We start from the raw sequence: 14,651 nt of genomic DNA on the forward strand, positions 1-14,651 counted from the left end.
TGAGCGGAAAGGTTTCTGTTTATTTCAGATGGGCAGTTTTTCCACTGAGCCGTTCAGATTGGGGAACACGCTGAAGCACAATCACGGTTTACTGCTGCCATTGGCGAGTGCAAACAGCTTCTGTGTGAACTGTCATAATGCTTGCAATTTCCAAGAATTAGCCCAAAAGAGATACCTTCAGGTCATTCAATGCCTTAAGACTGTTGTCCTGCAGTCCCTAAGTCATGTCCAACTCTTTGCGACCCCATGGACTGCAGCATGCCAGACTCCTCTGTTCTCCACTATCTCCTGGAGTTTGCTCAAATTCATGTCCATGGAGTCCGTGAGGTTACCTAACCATCTCATCCTCTGCTACCCCCTCTTCCTTTTGCCTTTCCTAGCATTAAGGGTCTTTTCCAATGAGTTGGCTCTTTGCATCAGGTTGTCAAAGTATTGGAGCTCCAGCATCAGTCCTTTCAATGAATATTCAGGGTTGCTTTCCTCTAGGATTGACTGGTTTGATCTCCTGGCTGTCCAAGGGACTCTCAACAATCTTATACAGCACCACAATTCGAAAGCATCAATTCTTCAGCACTCAACCTTCTTCATGGACCAACTCTCACATACGTACATGATTACTGGAAAAGTCATGGACTACACTTATCATAAATATATTCTATAATATGTCGGAATGTTCTAAAAAGGAACATGCCAAAGCTTTCAATGAGGAATAGCAGCTGTTGAATTCTCGCCAAGATACAGGACAATGCAAGGCAAAGAATCCCAGTCTGCAACAGAGAGAACAGGAGACCAGTCCTTTTTTTTTTTTTTTTTTTTTAAACTTTGAGAAACATTTAAGTAAATTTCAGCAACAAGTTTTTCAGACATTTTACAATCACTGCTGAGCACGTCTTGTAGCTTTGCTATGGGCAAACAATCAAAAGCTGACTTCCATATAAAGAAATTGTTCTTTTCCCACCTGGAGGGAGGGGAGTTTAGGGGAGAATGGACACATGAATATGTATAACTGAGTTTCTTTACTGCCTACCAGAAACTATCACAGCACTGTTAATCAGCTATACTCCAATATAGAATAGTAAAAAGGTTTTTCAAAAAAGAAATTGTTCTTTTTCAAAATTTACAAAGTAACACTTCTGGTTTCTCTCCTCAATGGACAGAGACACACACATACACACACACAGTACTGCAATATCACAGTCCTTTTTGTTTGCTTTTTAAAGGCACATGGTAGCATTTCTGAAACAAACTGACTGAAAACATCCATAGTCGTTATCAAGTCATTAAATGGAAAGTTTTCAAGAAATCACCTGGCCTTGACCCTTGACTTCAGTCAATTGAGTATCAGTTATTTAAAACAGATAAGTCTTTCTTTTTCCTTACAAAAGAGGGGGCTTTTCTCTTCAGCCCCTGACAGAATCTAACCCTACCATTTCCTTAAATTCTAAGACACAGACAAAAAGAAAATCTTTAAACTCATTTCACCCTTACTTTAGCTTTCAGAAGAGTAGGAAAATACTTGTCAGACTCAGCCTCATAAAACTCTTTGTGTTTCTGAGAATAAGAACTAGGTCTCCATCCAGTTTTCTCTTTCATAAGCTGAGTAAATCTCATTCTCTAGCTTTGACACGAAGCCTCCCCTCCATCCCTTCAGTCCCGTTCGTGAAGCCCGCCATAAGCAGACATCAAATTTCACTCTGGCCTTCCATCACATCTCCAGCACACCAGAACCTTCTATTAAAAATCAGGAAAATAAGAAATGTAAGAAGCCAGAGTCTGTGTTTCCTGAAACCGTACTGAGTTTCTAGCATGTTCTGAGGCTCTGTCTTGGGGACAAACTTCATCATGGCTCCAAAGGAAAAATGGTCCATGTTATTTTTCCCAAGGCCAACTCGAGCTCTTGTGTCTCTATTTTACACTCTCCTCCACCCACCTGCCAGCACACCGCCCTCTCTACCCCTGCTCATTCTGGACGAGCAACTAGGACGGCCCTACCTGAGTTATTTTTCTCTTACATCATCAGTGCCTCCTTCATCACTGGCTGATTTAATTCAGCTTCATAACATTTCCTTGACCTTTATTCCTCTTCTGCTCAGTTATAGACGCTCAGTTCCATCTCTACCTTCCATGTCCACTGCTGCCTGAGAACCACTATATCCCCCATGCCCGCTTCACACTGCCTTCTCAGCACCCAGCAGGTGGGCATCAAATCCACCCACTGCACCCTCACAGGACATTCTGATAGCTACATAAGTGAATGACCTCTTTATGGGCTCATTTCCAGCGCAAATTGATGCTGCTGCCTCTCTTCCCTTGGCAAAAACATGAATCCCCCATATTTGTTAAGGAGTACCCCAGACTGACACATCTCTTATCTTTGCTGCAGCCCTAGACTGGCACATTCCTTTCCTGCAGCTCTGACTTCTCTCCTAAAACCCACATCCATCATTCTAATGGCCTGCCTGCCTGTATCTCACCTGCATACACTGATGACATCTCTAACCTGGTATACACAGTTGGCCCTCTGCATCTGCGAGTTCTCCATCTTTGAACTCAACAAACTGAGGATAAACGAAAAAAATTGGAAAAAAAATTCCAGAAAGGTCCAAAAAACAAAACTTGAATTTGTCATGCGCAGGCAACTATTTACACAGTATTAGTGTTGTCTTAGGTATTATAAGTCATCTGTGCTGTGCTGTGCTTAGTCGCTCAATCATGTCTGGCTCTTTGCGACCCCATGCACTGTAACCCACCAGGCTCCTCTGTCCATGGGATTCTCCAAGCAAGAATATTGGAAAGAGTTGCCATGCCCTTCTCTAGGGGATCTTCCCAACCCAGGGATCGAACCTAGTCATCTAGAGATGATCTAAAGTACACAGAGGTTGTATGCAGGTTCTATGCAAACATTATGCCATTTTACAGCAGTGGATTTTGGCATCTGTAAGTGGGGGGTCCTGGAACCAATCCCCCATGGATACCGAGGGACAACCAAACAAAAATGAAGTTTTTTCTACCTAGAGCTTCCTTATTTCTCTCATCCTTATATTGGTTAATATGACCACCATTTTGTCTTTAAAATCAGCCACTTCTTTCTCCCTAATTCTTCCCTCAAACTCAATGAGCTGGACTCAAAGATATAAAGAAGGAATAAGGGATTTTACTTTAATGTTGATAAAACAATAAACTATGGAAAATAGTTCTGTTCTATAATTTAGTAATAATTTTATTACTAAAATTAAATTTAATAATAAAGCATGGTGTGTTCCAAAGTATGGATGATACTCTTTCTTAAAAAGTACTGATGGATATCAATTCTTCTCCTGAGTCCCACAGAAAATTCTATTTTGACAAATGGAAACACCAGAAATTTCACTTGCATTAAAAAGAGCTCAGAAAAATCTCAAAGCCTCTGAACCCCTGTACGGCTGTCTGAGGCCCTTTCACCCCTCTAGAAGAGAGGACGGTCAGAAAACACTGGGCACACACCCTCCACAACACACACACGCAATTCCTAACCTAGAATTCTGAAGCACTTCTTTTAATTTTTCTCCAGATTTATTGAGAAACGATTGACATACCTCACTGTATAAGTTTAAGGCACACAGCATGCTGGTTTGATTTATATTTATTAAGAAATGATGACCACAGTAGATTCGGCAAACATCCATCTCCTCTTATAGACATAATGAAAAGAAAGAGCAAAAAAAGATTTTTCCTTGTGATGAGAATACTTAGGATTTACTCCCTAAAGAACTTCTCTACAGATCATATTGTACATTACCTGCCCCCTCTTTGTGACCTATGCTTTCCTCCATTTCTAGTTCAGGATGGGCAGTTGCTGTCCTTCAGTACCCACATTCCAAATACTCCATCTGAAACAATGCACTGTGTTGGGGCCACTGTCTGAGAAAAATCAAAAAATAAAACTATGGCGCCAACTAAGAGAGTGATTTGTGAGAACAAACAATGCATGGCCTATTTGTCTGGGCAGTAACGATATAAACCGGGCGCACCCTGCAAGATTTACGCCTGCTGTGGCGTCAGCTCAAGCTCCGCTGCCTTCCCCTCGGCTGCTGGCACGCTGCGTCTGTGTGTCTGTCTGAGGCAGTAACCTCAGGCAGGGGGAGTTAGCTGAGTTTGGCTACCGAAATCTCCCACTTCTCCACAGCAGCATATTAAATATTGTTGACTAACAGTTGTTCATCCAGATCTTACTTCCCCAAAGACAAACTACGATTGAGTATCCTTAGCCCCAATTATACTGAGAACCGGAGGGTCACTAAGAAGGTCCGCCATCATTGTCGGCTTCCGCCAGCATTGCATGTTGGTGTGACGGGCTGCATGGAGAAGGAGATGGCAACCCACTCCAGTGTTCTTGCCTGGAGAATCCCAGGGACGGGGGAGCCTGGTGGGCTGCCGTCTCTGGGGTCGCACAGAGTCGGACACGACTGAAGCGACTTAGCAGCAGCAGCAGCAGTGACGGGCTGCAGCGCCTGAAGGCGTGCCTTCCCGCACACAGTTAGGCTTCCAGGAAAGCCTTTTCATTACACTTTCTACACTACGAACAGTACTGAGTGTGTTTCAAGAAAGCGTGCTCCATAAGTGACAAGAGTTCTTCATTCTCTAAAGAAAAAGAAAAAAATTTAAAACAAAACAAAAAAACTCTCAGGTCAAGAAATTACTCCTCTGGTTAGCAGGAGAAAATAGAAAAAAAGCAATATTCAGGTAAATGGAAAAAAGAACATCTTCTGAAATGAAAAAAAGTAGAAAGCACATAAAGGACCAGAACTGAGGAAAATAGAAAAATGTCTTCCTTAAGGGTAATTTATCTGTGATATAGTCTAAACTTATTCTACCAATTTCAAACAGAATAACATGTTTATGCTTGAACGTGTCTCTACTCTAGTAATGGAAGATAGTTTTATAAGACATGAATTTCTCATTTGTTTTCTAATTATTTTCATAGCTACGCACGTGTGTCCTTGGGAACAATAATAGACTCTTGGTGCTAATTGAAACACCCACTGACCCTGTCCTAAAATCCTGTACCACCATCAACAGAAAGGGCTGCCCTCTGGCCTTCGCTGATCCCAGGGGTGCAAGCGTACTATGTTGAAACATGGATCTTCTGGAGCAAAGGTCATGTCACTAGTAATGGTTTCAGGTTCAGTTCTTCTTTTCTCCTCAATCAAAAGGCTGAATATTTGACAGAACTGTAACTTGTGAGCTATCCTCACTTTATAGCTTTAGTATCAGTTGCTGAAATAGAGTTCTGAGACCCTTAGCTTAAATATTTTATGAAAAATGCCTCCTCCGACAGAAATGTTAATAATTTACTACATGATGGGCCATACTCTGTGATTCAGAAGTACTTATTTAGTAATAGGTTTGTATTTGGTAGGAAAGCTTAGTAGATAATTCTTTTGATGTACACTTTTATCTGAAATGGTGAGTTTTTTCTCAAAACTATGTTAGCATAAAAAGGTATATGAGTGACTACTCATCTTAAAATGAGTTTCTAATTTTTTATTTTTTTTCTTTAATCCAGAGAACCGACAGCATGTTTTTGGGCTATGCCAACACATCTTGCCAAAGCCTGGTTTGGATGTTAAATATTCAAAGCCCACACATTGCTATGTGGTTCCATTTAGCCAAGAACTTTCCTGAGACATCAAGGGAAATCTCCTGGACAGGCACGGGATTTGGTAAGTCGTCAAGAGGGTGATGTGGTTTGCTTCGATTGTCCTGACGGGATCTCCCTGCACAGGGTCTACTGGCTCTGAGGTAGCTACTAAAGAGAGCATCTATAATCAACAGCTGTGTCCTGATGTTTTGCCAATCTGAGCTCATAAAATATGACATCGGTAACGTATTTTAAACATGATTTGCTTTTGTCTTTTCAACACCAAAACTCCCACTTGTGCATTTTCTTTCATCCAAGGCTTTCTACTACTTTAAGGGCATTAATTATGCCATACAAAATCCTCCCAGGGTAATTATTGGTGTTACTGTTATCCTAATTATCCATAATACCAACAAATCCACTTTCTATATTGGCTTGCATCATAGATATACCTTCATGGAATATGCTTTAATGTTACCTAGAAACGACTGTTGTCTTGTTGACAAAGAATTCTGAAATGCACATCACAGACTCTTCCCTGTTTCACATTGTGCTTTCCACATTACATTTTGGCGTTCAACTTCTTTTTCTAAAATGCCTCTTCCCTACACAGACTTTTCCCTGTGAGTAGGAATTAAGTTCACCAGCTACACTTCCTAATTAATTTCAGACAGACTGATGCTATGCACATCAAAGAAAGAAACAGCTGCTGAAAACCCAACTTTGACTTACTACCCATTGCAGGAAAATACAAAGAGGAGTGCAATCTTTCTAGAAGCTTACAATTGTAGGGGCAGATCAGATGCAGAACAGAGCACAGGAGTAAGTCTGGTGTCCCATGATGGTGACAAAAGGAGATAGGAAAACAGTCTGGGAGGAAGACATGAAGGGGAGCTGGAGTTGACAAAGCAAGCTGGATATTCTGATGATAAACTTGAAGCTGAAAGTTCAAGTTTGTTTTTATAAATATAATGAGAAACTTTTGGAAACCCTAAGGAGATGATAACGTGATCCAAGAGGTGGCCAAGGAAGACCCCTTGGAGGTGGCCAGCTGTCTCTCCATCTCTCCTGGAGACTGAATGGCAGAAAACAGGCATTGAGGGATTTAGATTACAGCAAAAGAATACATTTCCAACAGTGAGACTTTATTAAACAAATAATGGAAGAGGTTAGAGAAGGAAACTGTGAAAATTTCATCTGTGCAAGTCTTTAAAATTGGGATATATTTTCAACAACCTAAAGAATGGAGCAGGCTTCCCAGGTGCCTCAGTGGGAAAGAATCTACCTGCCAATGCAGGAGATGCAGGTTCAATCCCTGGGTCGGTCAGATCCCCTGGAGAAGGAAATGGCAACCCACTCCAGTGTTCTTGCTTAGGAAATCCCATGGACAGAGAAGCCTGATGGGCTACAGTCCATGGGGTCACAAAGAGTCAGACATGACTGAATGACTCAACAACACCAGAATGGGGCAGTGAGGCATGGAGTGTGCTGAGTCGCAACCACAACCATTAACCTCCAAGGATTAACAAAGGCTCCTTGTCTCCCTCCGCTTGGATTCCTCCTCCAGGCTTGATGGTCAGAATGAATCCCCATGGTCCTTCACATAACAACCCCTGACCCAGAGAGAGTGTCTGCAAGGTAACCAGCACGGGGGAGCCCAGATCAGATGCAGGGAATCAAGATTCAGCTTCTATATGACATGAACCCACAGCATTAGATTCGTTTGCAGAATCCTTCACAAACTCAGTCCACCCATTCAGATTTTAAATCTGGCATCTTCAGAAGATGTTTAGCCTTTGGTTTAAGATACTACTAAAATCATAGGTTTATCCATCCAACAACTCAGATGCTTACTGTGTATAGGTGGTAGACACAGAGTAACAGAGAGTCACCACCACCCTGGGAAAGACAGGCAGGTAAACAGTTAATTGTGCACCAGAGTGACCCATGTTAGGACAGAGGGAAGCTCAGAATGTGGGGGAAGCACAGATGGCAGACAGTGACCCTAGACAGAGGGTACAGGGACACAGGCAGACACAGAGCGATTCTGGGAGAAAGAGTCAGGCAGTTAACCGCGGCAAGGCATGTTGGAAGGCATTAGGTGCCATCACGAAAACAGGATGGTGAGAAAGCCTATGGCATAGGGAAATCTGGCAAAATCACCATTACAATCTCAACTGGCATTCTCTCTGCCTTCCAGAGATGAGGGTGCTTTTTACAATATTTAAGTAAGACCTTCAGCCTTGATTAGAGCATCTGTCATATGAATATGTATTTGCTGGCTCCTAAGAAGAATGTGTTAGACATGGAATTCGAATGCCCTTTTGTTTATCAATGGCCACTAAGAACTGTAATCAAGCCAAGTCCTCTTAACTAAACAAAACTCACTAAATGTAAGGGTAGATGTCTAAACAGAAAACATGATTTACTGATCACTGATTTCTCCCCCCGTAAACATTCACTCTTCATTCGTGACATATATTCTCATATGTGGACACGTGTGTTTATGCATAATATCCATCAATTGGGGGTGGGGGGGGAGGGTATCACATGGAATATATGATTTGGCAAGCTAGAACTCAAGCTTTACCAAGAGGCAAAAAGAAGCTTTAATACATTTTTTAAAGTTTTTCCGGTTATATATCAGCTCAAACTATAAAACTCAGAGTAAAGATAACCAAAGTTGTGTTTGTAGGTTCATCACCCACTGGGCCTTCTTCACAGCCTTTGTCCACTTCGTCAGCACGGCTAAGAGGTCACTAATACGAAATATGGATAAGGTCTCTGCCAGGGGTCAAATCATAGAAATCCCATGAAGGGATATAAATTCAATTTGTACAAGAAAGGGAGAGGAATGTCAATGTATGATTAGTAGAAATATGGGTTTGGGCTAGGTTGCCTGGCCTACACACGTCCTGTTTCTTTTCAGCACAGAAACCTGTACCATTCTCCAACCCCACCCCCATCAAAGGTGTGTAAACCAGAAACTGTCCACACGGGGAGCCTGCACAAATCGGCCTCCAGGTTCAGAAGCAGGAACCTGAACCCCAACTTCTCTGGGGTCTTTCCAATGATTTCCCCCATTTCCTTCTCCCCATCTCTTTGCCCTTACGAAGGATTTACTCAAAGACTGAGATTTTTTTGGACAGGCAATTGCTGTTGTAACACAACCTTCTCAAGGGTTAAGTGTAAATGAATCAGAAACATGTGGCTTAAATTTCCCACAAAAATTGAATTCATATGGACTCAGATATGAAAGGGAAAACAGTGTTTTCCAAAGAATGGTTTGAGTTTTGAAAAACTTCAAGTGCTGGGAAAATGGTTTAGGTATTCACTTTGACTTTTAACTATGGCCAGAAATCAGTCATCTATAAAACTCCACAACTTCTTTCTCTTCAATAATGCGTCATGCTCAGGGAAAGCTACATATATAGTGATTATATATACTGATATATAGAGAAGCACCCGTCTTCAAAATTTTGTAAAGACCTCCCACATAATCAGATGAGAATGAAACCAAGAAAAGTACATGTGTATTGTCTGGGAATTGTGAAAATTCACTCTGATTTGGCAGGTCTTCGGTGGGGCCTGAAATTCTGTACTGACAGCAAGCTCCCAGGTAACACTGATGTTGAGGGTCCATGGACCCCACCAGGGCAGCAAGTCCCCATGCTGATCGTCACGTAAGTCATTTAATACTATGTTTACAGATCTCTGGGCTGCCTGAGATTCCTATTTGTTTGATGACAAAAAAAAAAAAAAAAAAAAAAAATCCAAGCAAAATTACATAAATGAAAATTAAAATATCCTGCTAAAAAGGTATAGATAATTGCTCTGAAATTTACATGACAATATTCACTGATTAGCAGTAATGAGTAATGTATTCATTACGACACATGAACAATGAGAAAACAAATAAGAAACAGTAAATATTCATCATTAGCAGCTCTGCTACCACTTACATCCTAATCCAATGGGGAATTCTCTCACAAAATCTTCCAAATCATTCCGGACATCAGAGAGACAGCCCGTTTTGAATTCAAGCACTTTGTGTTTATCACGTGACTGATTAGGAAGACATCCGCTAGTCTTTTGCACGCATGGGTTTTGCACATACAGATGTTTTATTTTCACAACTAGATTTTAACCTCTGCGAGGGTGGGGACTGCCTTCCTGAATTCCCCAGAACCCTCAGTGTGCTTTCTCAGTTGACTATGAAACCACCCACAGGGCCTGTATAACCATACAGGGTCCTGGTAAACTGCAGATGGCGATTCTTCATGGCTGTCCAACAGCCATAGCCATTTCTACAATGTCAGAATTCATGCCGCTCAGCACGCAATAAAGCAGGTTCTATCTGTCACCTGGAGGGAGGGGATGCGGGCAGGGACTGAAGTTGGAGCTGGATAAGGAAACATGCATGCTCTGAGAAAACATTCACTCTTTACCCACAAGGCTTGTTGAAAAATGTGTGCCTTCTTTCTTCCCTCTGGGGTTGAATGGGCCCATTTTTCATACATGCAGCTTTAGAGGAACCTTGTTAAGATGAAGAATGCTACCTTTCTCCTGCTGGGTAAAGGAAAGCAGAGAAGCAGCATCCCTAGCATCCCACCACAATGGCAACATGAGCAAAGAGATGAGCAAGCCCCTCAACTTCCAAACCATGACCTCTGACTGCATCTCCAAGAGCAAAGTAATCCCAGCTTCTGAAAACCCCACTCGCAAACCTGCCACTGAAGGAACCACTGGTCACTGCCCTTCCTTTTCCACAGAAGAGCACCTGGGCTGCACTAACACAGAAGGTCCTCCCAGGAGTTGAAGAGGGGCAACCAGCCAGTGTGGCCCCAGAATCCTAGCTGTGGGTTCCCATCCCTACTCTGAGTTTTTCTGCAGCTGAGACCCTAAAGCCACAATCCCTTTCACCAAGGGAGCCACACAGTCTGCTGACCACCCTCAAGCAGGGATAGGAACCATTTCCACCTTGCAGCATGTTACATGGTTGGCCACTTGGTCACGGATGTGACGTCCTATGTGCTGGTTGGCTAGCTGACCCAAGCATGAGTCACGAAACCTGATGATGGTCTCCAGGAAAATGTACCCCAATATACACAGGGCCAAACAGAAATAATAGTGCTATCTATTTGAGTAGGACTGTTCAAAATGAACTTCTCAAAGATACGATGTCAAATTCACCCTTCAAGTGTTAGTTGAACAGCAACAATATGCACAGCATGATGCTAGACTGAGTTTTTGAACAGTGCTGATTTTTCTTCTTATCTTTTAACTGCAGAGGGTTGCAGTCTAGGTGGGAAGACAAGAGACACACATGTAAGCAGTTAAGCTGTGTTACAGAGCCAAGGATGTTCATGTCATGAAATGGTAAGAACTACAAGAAAGAAAGAGGGCCCTGAGCTATGTCTTGAAAGTCAGGAAAAATGAGGAAAGAAAGATAAAGGTAAAGCATCCCAGACTGAAGGTATGCAGTCCTGAAACCCTGAGGCTCACCTGTCTGACTGGTGCAACAAGGGCAAATAAGGTAGGAATTTAGGTTGTGGTGAAAGTTAAGAGAACCATCAAATCAAAGTCTGGCTGCCAGCCAGAGTGGACGCTTTCCAAATAATGCCTCAGAATTCTAAGATGCTACAGAGATGACTCAAAATTCTCAAGGACTTGTATTAAAGTATATGAATGTAATACATTTAACCTTAAAAATAAGTTCATACTAATAAAATAAGGCTGTTTTGATTAGTTCTATGTACTGAGTTTCTATATAGCTTCATTGAAAAGGAAAGAATAAATGATAAGGGAGAGCTATCTTTTTTAGTTATTACAGGGAAGAACAACATTAATTTCAAGTGTTTTTCTTTTCTTTACAATACAAATTTGCTTCAAGATTAATTTAAAATTCATTGTACTTTAGAATAATACAAATGCTTCATTTGACACTTGGAGGTCCTAGTATGGCAAAGTTATTACAGCATCATATTATTAATTATATCAGTCTGGCCACATCACATGATATGATGAGAACTAATTAAGTCAGAACATGTACTGTTATGGGATTTAACTGCACATGGTCAAAAAGAACTGCCTTCTGCTTCCTTAAATATACAACATCCACATTAACTTCACGGCGAGTTAAGCATCAGGCAGGGCTGGCCGATGATGGGCTTTTGTCCTTGATGACTACAGAAAGATATTAATTTCAGTTTTGCAACTCATTCAGAAAATTGCCTTGATAACTTGGAAAAGCCCTGTTTATGCTTTCTGCCTCTGTGTGTGTGTGTGTGTGTGTATGTGCAAACACATGTGAGTAAATGTGCATGTGTCTGAACCCAAAGAAACCATGCCAGCCGTAAAGGAAATTAAAAATAAACTTAAATATGCTTCCATATGCCAGTGCAGGGGCCCCAGAGACTCGATCATAAACTCGCACATTTAAATTGTCTCCATGAATTTTTGATTCAAAAAGTGTACCGAGCAATTTCATCATCACAATCACATAAAACAAAATATATTTCCACTTGGGGAAAAATATTCCTCGGGCAAGCAATGGGATATTTTATTTAGACGTTCAAGTATCAGACAATTTATAATAAATGAACATTCTGGATTTTAAAAAGCCTAATAAAGCTACTACTTTGCCTTGTATTAGAAGGTAATATAGAGTGACGAATATAGGAGATATAAGAAAGGGAATTTAAAACAATCAAATTTATGGGATGATTGAGAGTTTTAAAGTAAAATTATATTAACAATTTAAGTGTTAAATCCCCATGTGTCAGCTCATTCCAACCCACTTATATTGCTAAAGAGAAAACAGGTGTTTAAGTTCTTACACTACATTTTTCATACTTCCACCACTGTCTTCCTCTAGCTGTATCAAGATAATTTTCAAATAGTGACTTTAGTTACTGAGCATCCTTCATACAAGGATGACTGAAAACAACCCATCAGTAGAGAAAGAGGTCATTCTCTTATTCAAATATCCAACAAACACATCCCTCTAAAATTTTATTTCAGATTTTTGGATTAAAAGTTATCTCTTTGACATGATTTTTAAAATAAGAGGTTGTTATAAAACTGGAGGGTGTCACCATGCTCCTACAATGACTGGCACTTGTCTGCATGTGGACTGCTGGCACTTGATTTATTAGATTCAAGAAAATAAAAAAAAAAGAATTGAATCAATTTAATTTTAATTCCAATTAAAAAAATGTGTCTGGCAATTAAATGACAGTCACAGACTTTTAAGCCATGAGGATGCAAAAATAGGGACAGCGAGTCTCACTAATGTGTAACATTATTAAGAAAAATTTCTGCAAGCATCAATTAAATGGGGGGAAAGGCAACAGAGCGCTGGCGATTAAATTCGTAAAACTGCTTGTTAGCAGAAAATCCACTTGTTTATTGAGAGACAGCCTCAATTAGCTGATGGTGGAAGTGGATAATTTGTTTATTGTTTCCACTTTGAGGAAAGGTTTTCTTACGTATTTCCAACCAAAATAATGGCCCCAGTGGTGTTGTGTTTTGTCTCTGGGGCCGCTCCTGCCACCTGTACCAGCTGCCTTGGTCCTCATCCCCACCTCCACCCTAGGCTTGCCAATCACTCTCTACACCATCACACACCTTGGAAGAGGCCTGGATTTCTTGGGTTAAGGGACTTACGTGTTGCCAAGGCTGGTGCAATCAGATCTGAAAATGACTATAATTTAAAAAAAAAAAAGTTTGCAAGGGGTAAGCCCCACCATAGGGATGAAAGAGAGCCAAGGATAAAACCTTAAATAACAAAAGCACCTGAAGTCTCAGTGCTTCCATTGGTACAAGATTGTCAGTGGGAAGTGATTTGCGGTTTTTTCCTTTAAAAATCCTTCCTAGGGTCTTCCCTGGGGATCCAGTGGTTAAAACCTGCATTTCCACTGCAGTGGGCACGGGTTTGATCCCTAGTCAGGGAACTAAGATCGCGCATGCCATGCAGCATGGATGAAAAGATAAGATTTAAAAAATAAAATAACATTAAAAAATCCTTCCTAAGAGGAGTGCAGTTGGAGGAATCTGTGCCATTATTTGTTTCTTTTATAAATGTCTTGATCTTTGAATCTAAGGCTAGTGCTTGTATGGATATATATACACAGAGACATTATGTGTATTCACATGTATAAAAAGACACAACATATATGTAGACATTATATATATGCATATGGAAGGCCAGAAAGTAGTGAAAGGACATGCAGTCTTCTAAAAATATACCAAATATTGAACACTGCACTTAGGCACAGCAATGCTAAAAACGGGGGCAGGAAATAACCAAGTGCTGGGCACTGCTGTGACCAGCGCTCTGCCCACTGCCCTCCCCGCCCTCTACACAGCTCCTGGGCTGCTATTCTTCTTGTGGACACGTCTTGGTCTATACCTCTTTTAGAGCTGAGATTTGCATTCCTGAGCTGACGGAAGAAGATAAAACATAAGACAAAGACCTCCCAAATCAATTTGACAAGTATTCATCAAGCAAGATTTCAAAACGTTTAAGAAAGAAAATCTCTTAGACAAAATAAAGTTTAAAAAAAGTCATCCTTTCTTCTCTCCAATTTGGTCTGCTCACTGAGCTGCCAGCTTTCAAGCCTGACCCTTCCTTGATATCCACTTATTGTCCCCAAACCTCAACCCACTGGGCAATTAGAACACAAGAACTGCTCAGCAGCCGCCGCAGTTTAGTCGAATGCCTGATCAAGGAGTTCCCTTGAAAGGGCAGGAAGCCTGCGCCAGGCTGGGGAACATCACAGCCGCTTTCAAGATGCTGCAACGTCCGCCCTCACAGTTAACAGAGCGACACCAGGGAGAGGGAGTCCTTGCTTCCCCGGCCCTCGCCTCTTCATCTGCTGCGGCAGCTCTGGCCTGATGGGGACCGCAGCCCTTGGCCACTCTGATTTCTTCAAGTGTTTCTGACCTTATAAAGCTGTTTATGCAAATTACTATCACTGAGCCTGAGAAGGTACTGCAATAACACATAACCTAAAGCAGTGGTTCCCCA

General features: G+C 41.4%; 1 protein-coding gene and 1 long non-coding RNA gene across 29 annotated transcripts in view; one reads left to right on the forward strand and one right to left on the reverse strand.

Moving 5' to 3' along the window:
• PARD3 (par-3 family cell polarity regulator) overlaps positions 1–14,651 on the reverse strand; it is a 579,687-nt gene that overhangs the window by 53,186 nt on the left and 511,850 nt on the right. The gene's annotated exons all lie outside the window — the stretch shown is intronic.
• LOC112578898 lies at positions 5,315–14,173 on the forward strand. Its single transcript, XR_003103353.3, has 5 exons — positions 5,315–5,445; positions 5,546–5,702; positions 9,195–9,303; positions 10,911–10,999; positions 14,043–14,173. It is a non-coding gene; the product is annotated as an uncharacterized LOC112578898 (long non-coding RNA).

This window comes from Bubalus bubalis, chromosome 14 (genome assembly GCF_019923935.1).
Source record: "Bubalus bubalis isolate 160015118507 breed Murrah chromosome 14, NDDB_SH_1, whole genome shotgun sequence".
NCBI lineage: Eukaryota > Metazoa > Chordata > Mammalia > Artiodactyla > Bovidae > Bubalus > Bubalus bubalis.